The 10143-nt window shown below is 44.7% G+C and overlaps 1 protein-coding gene across 5 annotated transcripts in view; it reads left to right on the plus strand.

The window, feature by feature from the left end:
* NBAS (NBAS subunit of NRZ tethering complex) overlaps positions 1–10143 on the plus strand; it is a 341233-nt gene that overhangs the window by 273817 nt on the left and 57273 nt on the right. The gene's annotated exons all lie outside the window — the stretch shown is intronic.

Below are 10143 nucleotides of genomic sequence, written 5' to 3' on the forward strand. Positions count from 1 at the left end.
CTCAGCCTGCAAGATGCCCATTTACTAATAATGCCATACCAATTGCACAGCAAAGACCTATGCTTCACTATGGATCAGAATCATTTTCAATGACTGCTTTCTTTTGGCCTTTCCATGACCCCAAGGATGATTCATAAAACTGGCAATATTGGTTGCTTATCTCAGATAAGAAGTGATCCTAGTTTTCCCATCCCTCCACAACTAACTGCTCAAGCCCATTGTGACACAACCAAAATTATCCTGCTAGCATGTACATGACTAAGACAAGCGTGGCACCCTTATCTGCTTCACCGTTCTCTCCAACTGTTGTTCAAGCTCCCCAACCGTTTCTCAGCTATAATGAGATGCAGATTATGTGGTTCATTCCAGCCTATGTGTTCTTTACCTCAGGACATGACTCCTCACAGGACTTGTTTCACAGGGTTAGAGTCCTCCTGTTCTCCTGAAGTACAATAGTATGACTGAATAGTACAAAGAAATGAATCTACACTACTTTCTGCAGAAATAGAAGCAACCCTTCTATTGTTGCTGATGATGCCACCTACCTCATTTGGTGTTATCTTCTGTATCTACAGAATCAGGGTTATCCATTAGTTGACTAAGCTCCATTTAGCTACAGTGTCAGCCTCTCATCCTCTTTAGAATGATTCTCCATATTTGCTCATCCAGTATTATCTAGTTTTATTAAATATTTGTGGAACCTCTGTCTGCAAATTAGAAAACCGACTCTGACCTGGGACCTCAGTTACCTTATGAGGCCTCCAATCCATTTATTTCATGGATAAATCGTAAGGTTCCTTAATCTCTACTCAGAGATGATTGAATGTACTGTCACTTGTTGTCGACTTATGGGAAAGAATAGTATTTTTTCTTCACATAAAGTTGTTTGCAGGGTTGAAATCATTAAAGCAATGGAGACCTGAATATAAACAACAAAATCAGGTGTTTAGATACTCTTACAATTACCACACTATTGCCTCCTCACTGCAGCAGGAAGATATAGAACAAGAGTTGTCCACCTTTGAAGATGTTCATAAGACTGAGACAGACAAGAAAATCTAAAGAGCTACTTGCTAAAATATATAGTGGTGGCTGATATTAAAATAGATGAGTCTCAACATTTAAAAGAAAGATAATTTTCAGAAAGCCACAGAGGATGATGTATACATTCTCCCCACCCTCCAAAAAAGCCACTTTGTCATTGCTGAGTGAATTCCAAAGGGAAGTGCTTGTGTGCTTCCTCTACATCCTGGTACTGGCAACAAAATGAATTGAAAGAGCCTCAGTTCCGGTGTTAGAAGTTGTGAACAGTTCATCCACTATGCATATTACACCCCTTTTACCGTATTTTCCGGCGTATAAGACGACTTTTTATACTAAAAAACATCCCCCAAATATCAGGGGTCGTCTTATACGCCGGGTATAAACATACAGGCAATCCCCAACTTGCAGGTACGAACGGGGCTTTTCTCGCCCCGGAGGACATGGACTGCAGGACCTCGCGGTCCCGCCACCCGTGTACTCCGGGGCGAGAAAAGCTGCTCCGCGTCTCCCTGGTCTGCAGACTAGGAAAACGCGGAGCAAAGCCGCAGAGAGGCCCCGCTGACCGAGCCCCTCCGCGGCTTTGCAAAGTCTCGGGGGAAGCCGGCAGCGGGACAGCCCAGACGCGCTGCGGCTGTCCCGTGGCCGGCGTCCTCAGAGGCTTTGCTCCCGGTGTCCCTGGTCCACTGGAGACGGTCCCCAGCAGACCAGGGACACCGGGAGCAAAGCCGGGGAGGCGCGGGACTCCGCCGCGGCTGCGGCTTTGCTCCCGGTGTCCCTGGTCTGCTGGAGATGGTCCCCAGCAGACCAGGGGCACCGGGAGCAAAGCCGCAGCAGCAGCGGGGTCCCGCGCCTCTGAGGCTTTGCCAGAGCAAAGCCTCAGAGGCGTGGCACCCCGCTGCCGCTGCGGCTTTGCTCCCCGTGTCCCTGGTCTGCTTGGGGGGGGGGCGCGCAGCTAGTGTGCCCCCCCTCCCCCAGCAGACCAGGCTTTTGTTGTGGACCCTGGGGCAGAGCAGCTGGGGCGCTGCCGGTTGGCCTCTTAAGGGGGGGTAGTCTTCTACGGCGAGTATAGGCGAAAACCTATGTTTCAACTAGAAAATTAGGGGGTCACCATATACGCCCAGTCGCCTTATACGCCGGAAAATACGGTAGGTTTCTCCACAGAGTAAAAACCTTACCCAGAGTGGACCATTGTAAGGGTTTTTTTTTTTAACCAGTAGGTTAAAAAAAACTCATCTCTTGGCTTATATTGCTTCTGCTGTCCTTATTGCATAATGAAGGATACTGCTTGAACTGATATTTTAAAAGGCAAAATAAATATTTGCACTTCTGTAATGCATTGTTTCCAGAGGGCACTCCCTTAAACTTTTACAACAAAGAATAAACACTGTGCAGAATATTAACTTCAGGAAAATGCATCACTATGCAAGTGTTCTTCATTTAAGAAAACCTTGCATCTAAAGAGCAAAACTAGACTACAGAAAAATAAACAGAGAAAGTAATATTCTAGCCAAAAAAGAGATGGTACTAATAGCAGCTGGATTTTTACAGTCCCAATTTCTGTTTGATGATTGCTGTGCTTTGGCCAGTACTTCACTTAGACCACGTCTACCCTACAAGCTAAGGTCGAACCTTTTATGGTAAATTTCTTGGCATCTGATTTAGCAAAGTTAAAGAATAGTATTCTGACTACTGGAAGAATCGAATATAGTCCAAAGTACTGTCTCCACATTAGAGAGCCTACTCAGAGTGATGTACTGAGGGTAGCTTTGCATTCTAAGCTATGCTCCCAGTGCCTGCTTGGACTAAACTCTGCAGTGGGTGGTTATGGACTCATGTAATCAGTATGTCCCTCTCTCCTTGTGTGAGATCGATGGGAAGTAGTGTGTTCATGCCTTTTTGTGCTCTGGTTTCCTGCACAGATGCTATAGCAACACAAGCATGGATTCTGGTTTGCAGCAAGCCATAGTGATGCTGATGAGTGCTGTGGTGCACCTAGTGGCACACTACTTCGCGAGTGTACATATGTCACTCAACCAGGAAGACGAAGATGAATCTCGGCTTACAGTGGAGTTGCTGCTCATGCAAGGCCTGGCACTGATGCAGGTGCAGCCACCAGTCAGTCCTGTGGACACAGTGGAACACCAGTTCTGGTGTCATGAGATAAGCACAGAGTGGTAGGACTGCATTGTGATGCAGATATGGGCCGATGAGCAGTGGCTGCAAAACTTCCAAATGTGCAAGGCCACTTTCTTTGAACTTTGCAAATGGCTTTCCCCTGCCCTGAGGTGCCAGAATACCTGAATGAGACCTGCTCTGACCCAGGAGAAGCATGTGGCAATAGCCCTCTGGAAGCTTGCAACTCCAAACAGCTACTCTTCAGTGGGGAATCAGTTCGGAGTAGGGAAATCTACAGTGGGAACTGTGTCATACATGTAGCCAAGGTGATCAATACCATTCTGCTACAGAGCGTTGTGACTCTGGGACATGTGGACAATAATTTTTAATGGGAGGCCACTCCAAGATTTTGGTAAGTGGTCAAGGGCTGCACTTCTCTGCAGGGAATGCAGGGTCTTGTAAGGAAGTGTATAAGGGAGCTTGAGATATAGGACTGGGCTGTGAGAGGGGTGTGTGAGATCTGAAAGAGTTGGTGAAGGGGGGGTATGATCTGGGGCAGGAGATTGGGGTGCAAGGTCCAGGAGGTTATGAGTGTGGAGCAGGGCTGTAGGAGGGAGTGTGCAGGGTCTGGGAGGGAGTTACCTGGGAGAAGGGGAAAAGGGGCGCAGAGGGTTGGGTGTGATGTGGGGCAGGGGAATGGGTTGGGGGTCAGGGAAGGGTATGTGTGCAGGAAAGGATTCTAGTCTGGGAGAAGGGTACATGAGGGGGTTCAGGGTCTGGGAGGCAGTTGTGTCCTTGAGGAGGTGGGGAGAGGGGATACAGAGGATTTTGGTGAAAGCCTGCGGCAGGTAGTTGGGGGTGGGGGGAAGGATGAGGTGCCAGAGGCAGGCTCTAGCTGAGAGGCACTTACCCAGGCAGCTCCCAGCCAGCAGCTCTGCATGAACCTGAGACAGACTGCATGCCTATCTGCTGGGCGTGCTGTTCCATGTGGCTCTGCTCCAGCAGAGGGAAGGTGGGAGGGAGGTGGCTTCATTCACTGCCCCTGCCATCAGCAAAATTTCTCATCTCCTATTAGCCAGGAACTGGCCAGTGGAAGTTGGGGGGTTTTGCTTGGGGGCGGTGACAGCACACAAAGCTCCTGCCCAGACTGCATAGCAATTAGCAGCCTGCTGTTTAAAATGCCTGCAGCTGCCCTTTAATAAGGGTACAGGTGTTGGCAGCTACGGGGTGGATGTGGCAGTATGGCAGGCCGGATCTGGCTCGCTAGCCGCATCTTGCCCACTCACACCATAATGGATAGGTTTGCCACGATGGGCTTACCAAACTATAATTGAGCAATAGATGGAACACACATCCCCATGTTGGCCCCCAACTGCCTTGCCAATTAAATACTTACATAAACACAAGGGGTATGTCTGTATGGTGCTGCAGGTGCTAATGGATCACATAGGCTGTTTCACTGACATCAACATGGAATGGTCAGGAAAGATGCGCACATCTTTAGGAACTCCTGCCCCTTCTGAAAGGTGCACACTGGAACTTTTTTCCAGATAGAAAAATCAGAATCCGAGAGATGGAAGTGCCTGTTTTAATTCTTGGTGACCCAGCTTACCCCTTTCTCCCATAGATCAGAAAGCCAGGTTCTTCTTAGACTGATGTCCCTGTAGGTGCTCCACTGTAGATGCTGGGCTTGCCCCAGTGCCACAGAATGGAGATGTTTGCAGTAGCAGTACTCGACTGGACTGTGCATGTACAGTGGCATCTCGCGGCGTTGGCTGTTTTGAGTAATTGTGCGGTTCGGTCGCCGTCAGTTCCTCTTGATCGCCTCAGGCTACAGACGGAGTGAACTTTGTCTCTTCAATTTCCCTCCTTATTGTGAGATCTCCCTTGTTGAAAGTTGTCATTCTTCCTTGTTTTTACTTCCCTTGAGTATTCCTCCTAGTTTAAAAAGTTTTTTTTAAATACCTCAGAGCTTATCTCACGCTCGTACCCAGTTTATTCCTGCAGTCCCTTTTGCTGTACATAGTTGTACATTATAGCATAGATATAGATTCTTAGTTCTTTAAAAAAAACAACCCAGCACTGACACTGGAAATGACGCCGTCCTGAGTGTCTCACATCCCCAGTCTTCTGCCACAACATTACTGCACAATCCACACCCTGCAAATCTGTGTCCTGAGCCCATCATACTCCCCACCCTCCTGCCCTGAGCCCCTCATACACCCCAACCTGAACTCCTGCACCCTCACATCCACAAGCCTGTGGTATGCTCAGCACCCCAACACTCCACCTGATCCCAACACTCTCCAGCCTGGAGCCCTCTCCCTGAGCCAGAAGCTTCTCCTCTACCTCTTCCAGGTAGATGGCTTCACCATCATGGAAAAAAACGGGATTGATCATCTTCAATTCGTAGTATGCCACACAGTTCTTAGCAATGACACCTTGAGACCTAGTTGTCTTGAGCAACATTTGGCGAAGAACCACAGCGCTTTGATAGAGTAACCAAGAGTTTTTGCTGCTAAACTTCAAAATTTGAAACACATGAAGCTGGACACTACTGGAACTTTTCATCAAGCATTGGCCAAAGCGGTAGAAGTATCTTATGAACTGTCATTGCTCATCGCTAAAGCCAAGAAAGCGCACATAATCGGAGAAATTATTGTGAAGCCTTGCTTGTTGAAAGCAGCTGATACTATGCTTGGTGTTGAAAGCAAGAAAAAACGGAAATTCTGCTTTCTGACAGTTCCGTGAAATGTCACATCGATGAGCTGGCGAAAAAGCTTAAACTTCAAGTTGTGTTGACAGTGTTGGCTTCTCCTTTTTTCGCAATTCAGTGTGACGATACCACTGATGTAGCACAATGTTGTCAGTTGTTTGTCTGCGTTCAATTCCTTAACAGTGGAACTGTGAAAGAACTGCTTTTTTTGAAGGAATTGATGACCACATCAAAGGCTTCTATATTATGAAAAGCATTTCTGACTTTTTTGAAGAAAATAGAGTTTCATGGGGAAAAACTGGTTGATGTATGCACAGATGGTGCTCCAGCAATTCTTGACTCTTGCTCTGAATTTGTGATGTTGGTGAAAGAAAAAAATCCAGCTGTAACCACAACTCACTGGGTCATACACAGACAAGCGTTGGCTACTAAAACCCTTCCAGATGACCTACGTGACTCATTGAATTTGGCTATCCAAGTTGTCAGTTTTGTGAAGAACAGTGCTTTAAATACGAGACTTTTTTATGCTCTTTGCACGGATTTGGGAGCGAATTATAAAACTCTTTTGTTTCACATGTAGGTATAATGTCTTTCCAAAGGTAACATGCTTTCGAGATTATTTGAACTGAAAGATTAAGTGTAAATTTTCCTCAAGCAACAGAAGAAAGAAGAGTTATATCATGCATTTATGGACCAAACGTTTCAACTTTCACTGACATACCTCATGGACATTTTTGAATCTTTGAATAACCTCAGTTTGAAGCTGCAAGGAAACAACACTACAAACATTATAGCGCACCATGATGCCATCAAAGCATTTACGGAGAAAATCCAGCTTTGGAAATATCAAACACAAGCTCAGATGCCTAACTTGACATTTTCATCACTCGCTGAAAATGAAGATTTCCAAGAAGTTTGTAAAGAGGATGTGAAGAACAAAATTGTGTTTCGTCTAGACTGCCTTGCTGACGAATTCATCTGCTATTTTCCAAACAACTTTTCTGGCAACCCCATTCATAAATTACGCAATCCTTTCAACGTTGATGTCGATTCATTGCCAGAAGTATTGCAAGAACAAGCACTCAAAATAAAATATGATTCAAGTGCGAAAGATAATTTTGAAAATGCAAGCTTGGAGGAATTTAGGATAAAATATTTCCCAATGTATTCGAAAGTTGGAGAAGAAGCACTACGTATTATTCTTTCATTTTCATCAACATACCTCTGTGAAAAAAGCTTTTCAAGTTTAGTCATATTAAAAACAAAACAAAGAAATCGACTGGATGTTGAAAACTATTTGCATTGCGCACTTGCATCTTTCAAACCTAGGATTTCCCAACTCATTATCTGGTTACTGATACTTATATAGAATGATTCTACCTCAACCATCCATTTTCCTAACTGTGGAATATTAAACTATCCCGCCCCTATCTTCTATTTAGAGTTTCTCATATGACAGTGCCACAATGAATACTTATCTGTATCTGTGTAGAGATAATATGCTACAGCAAATTCTTTATATTCTGTGTGAATAGACCATTGTGACCCTAACTGTGTGCCATATTAAGAGGGTAAAAGTTTGATGCCAAACTAATTAGAGAGAAGATCCAGTCTTCAGAAACTATGCAAATGCCATGACTGTTTCTTTTCAAGCATTAAGAAAAGTGATAAGCTATTTCTACAGCCTTAGAATTCTGTTGCAGTTGAAGGGAATAAAGTATTGTATATGTGATATGTGTTGGATTTAATAAAGTAAATGGCAATGTCTCAATCTCATTTGAAAAATTAATTCAAATTAACTTGGGTATAAATGTTTTCAAATGAACTGAAAACTAGCTGAAAGAATAAATAGATAACAGAATTTGATCGTTTCAGATTTAGGTTCTGTAATAAAGTGGTACAGTGTGTCTCCTACTCATGTCTTGTTTTTATCCCCTTCCTCCCATGCTAGGAATAGACACTGGTGCTCACTGAAAACTTGTTAGACTAAAATAATCAATAGCTCCGAATGGAGGAATAGTTAATGGTCTCTTTGCTCATCATAATGTTAGCTAATTTAAATATTTCAAAATGAAAGGATTACAAAAAGACCAGAATTTCATCTAATATTTATGGTAGAAGTGCATGAGGAGAATCCATTACTGCGTAGTAAACTGCAGAAACATTAATACAAGCTATGCTCAGATGAGTAAGAAGCATGTTAAAACCATTTTGCAATGCACATGGGTGTTTGTAGAAGGACAGGTGAGGCCAACAGAGGGAAAAGAGGGAAAGCTTTTATGGAAATTATTTTAGGAATAACTAACCCAGGAAAATACTGGAAATATATTTGTAAGACCTAAGATTATATTTAAGCATTGTTTTTTCCAGTTTAATTTTATATGATGTTTCAGCTACTTTTTAATGAATTCTGTCACTGCTGCTATGTGTTATCTTCACTATTTGAAATGAACGTTTCTGTAGTTTTTGTGCCAATCAATGATTTAATTATTCACAATAGCAAAATGCACTACTTTGTTCTGAATTACATATTAGCCAAGGTTCCCTCTAAGCTGCACAGTAGCATGGCCCCACAGCTGCTTAATAAGCCCCACCCAGGGGCTTTGGGCTGCCTTGCAAGGAGCTGCCTGGCCTGGGGAGGGGCACTTCTCCCTCAGCTCAGCAGCAGCTCCCTGCTTGAGGACAGAGCAGCAAGTTGCTCAGAAAGATGAGATGTTTGAGAACACTCCCTCCCTGTCCCCCCGCCTCAGAGCACTTTGCCGGTTTGCCCCTCATAAGGCAGTGGGAGGTAATGATGTAGCCTTTTGGTTGGGAAAGGCAGAGGTGGCAATCCTCCTCCAAAAACTTTCCATAATATTCCTGATTTTTCCGTCTAATTGCAGAATTATGAAATCAAGCTTAATTCTACGAAGTTTGCAATTTAAAAACTGGGAAGATAATGTTGTGTGTCATTCACCACTTGAGTGTGATACAGTGCCATGGCTATGGGAGAATGTTCTTGACCACTGCTATTCAAGGGCACCCACAGCCTCGCTGTAACATGGTGCATATCATTTTGTCAACCAGGCAGGGGGAGACGTTGCATTAGTGAGTGTGTCTGACAAAGTGAGCCCATCCCAATCCAATGTACCTTTGTAGGGTATGAACGCATGCCTGCTGCCAGCACCATCACTGCAGAGAGCAGAGTGCTGGACTGACAGCACTAGTTAAGGCAACGTGCTGGTCCCTTGCACCTTTGCCTCCAGGGTAGCCACTAGTACTGGCTCAGTCCAGGCCATACAAATGCCTCTAGATCTGAGACACGGTCAGCAGCCGCCTGTACCGCAAGTAAGTATCACTTGCTCATGCCAGTGCCATCCACACATGGTATTTGTGCCTTGTGTCCCCAAGCTTAGTAGCTGCCCCATTTCCCTCCTCACCACCAAAACCACCTACAGCCTCTTCTTGACTCATCCCCTCACCAAGCAGCCTCTTTCATCTCCATCCACCCCCCTCCCTCCTTTTAATATGTCCCCCAAACTCACCTAATGCCTCTTTCAGCCCAACTAGCTATTCCACTCCAGCACCAAGGCAATCTGAATTGGGGAGAGAGGGGCCTACCAAAATAGTAAATCCATCTAGACCAGAGTTCTTCAAACTTTACTGTACTGTGACCCCCTGCGAACAATAAACATTTCTATACAACCTCATAAAGGGAGACCAAATCCTGAGCCTTCCTAAGCCCTGCCACCTCAGGGTGGAGGTAAAGCTCAAAGACTTCAGCCTCAGGTGGGAACCTGTACCCAAGCCCCACTATCCAGTACTGAAGCCCTGGAGTTTTGGCCCCAGGTGGTATGACTCAGGCTTAAGCTTTGGCCCCAGTTCCCAGCAAGCCTAACAAATTTGTGGTCCTGATCCATTTTGGGGTCCTGACTCACTGTTTCAGGGTAGCTGATTTAGTCTAGATTTCCCTTTTGTTTGAGAGACTGTCTTGTAAGACAGTATCAAAAGCTTTAGCAAACTCAAGTTATACCTCATTTACTGCTTCCCCCGATTCACGAGGCATGCTGCCCTGTCAAAGAAACTTACAGAGTTAGTATAATGTAATATGTTCTTGACAAATCAATGTTGACTGTTAATCATCACCTTAGTATATTCTAGATATAATTGCTCCCTTTTTTTAATAAACATCCCTGTAAGTGTCAGAGCAAGGTTTTTCACCAGAGCCATGGTTTGATGACCTTTGGAGGACATTTTAATGTATTAAAATCTGCAAATTATCAAAATTT

The sequence above is a fragment of the Pelodiscus sinensis genome, chromosome 3, assembly GCF_052426305.1.
Source record: "Pelodiscus sinensis isolate ZL-2025 chromosome 3, ASM5242630v1, whole genome shotgun sequence".
In the NCBI taxonomy this organism is placed as follows: Eukaryota; Metazoa; Chordata; order Testudines; family Trionychidae; genus Pelodiscus; species Pelodiscus sinensis.